Below are 1,037 nucleotides of genomic sequence, written 5' to 3' on the forward strand. Positions count from 1 at the left end.
GACAGGACTATGGAACGAGGGGACCACAGGTACTCCTGCCTCGCTACCAGCTGTTGTCTGTAGGTGACAACTTTCCAGCTCACCTTCTGTGACAGCAACTTGGGCCAGATACAGAGCTCCCACTCCCAGTGCTGTTTAACTTTGGGTTTTCCTAGTAAGGAAGGTCTCCTACTACATTGCTCTCCCCCAGAAAAGTGGGCTAAGGTACATTTTTGGTTGATTTGGAATGTGTGCTACATCAATTATTTAAACTATTTTCAACAACCATTTCCATACTATATTGATGGATTCAGTTCGCTAGTCATCTTGAGCAGTGAACAAAACAGTTTGTTGGGAGATGTATGATTATAAAGATGGAGTACGAAATTGTGGAAGCAAGCCAAGTGTCCCTGACAGATGAATGGCTAAGCAAGGAGGGAGGGAAGAATGGGAAATTGTTGATGAACGGATACAGAGTTTCAGTTTTGTAAGATGAAAAGAGCTATGGGGAAGGAGGTGGTGGTGGTAGTGCACAGTATGAAAGTACTTCATGCCTCTGAACTGTACACTTAAACACCGTTAACGTGGTACATTTTATGCTAAGTGTATTTTACCACAATAAGAAAAAATTAAAGAAAATAAGATGGATTTCGGTTCCTGTCCCAAAGCGCTTACTGCCTCCCTGAGAGCCCAAGCAGGAGGGTAGGAACAGTGTTATGGGAATGCAGACTAAAGAGAGGTTAATATGAGGAGACCCCGGCCCATTTTACGAAGAAACGACACAAGAGGCAGGCCATTATGTAATTCCCTCAAATGCTTAAAATCTGTTGAGCAGAAGCTTCCCATTCCAGCTTGAATAACCTAAGGCTTAGGAGACCCTGACCGCGATGGACCCCTGTTCTCGGTTTGGCTCTCGCTCCAAGGGTTAGACCCGAGAAGCCCTCGCTGCCCAGCAGATGGCGCTGGGGCCCGCAGGGCACCTCCAGGCGCGCAGGGGCGCTCCCGCCCGCCTCTCGTCCCCCGTCTTGGTGACCCTTCCTTCCGCTTGCCGAGCCCGC

The 1,037-nt window shown here is 48.3% G+C and overlaps 1 long non-coding RNA gene across 2 annotated transcripts in view; it reads right to left on the bottom strand.

The window, feature by feature from the left end:
* LOC309615721 overlaps positions 1-1,037 on the bottom strand; it is a 44,445-nt gene that overhangs the window by 42,715 nt on the left and 693 nt on the right. The gene's annotated exons all lie outside the window — the stretch shown is intronic.

This window comes from Balaenoptera borealis (genome assembly GCF_965194805.1).
Source record: "Balaenoptera borealis genome assembly, chromosome: 18".
NCBI lineage: Eukaryota > Metazoa > Chordata > Mammalia > Artiodactyla > Balaenopteridae > Balaenoptera > Balaenoptera borealis.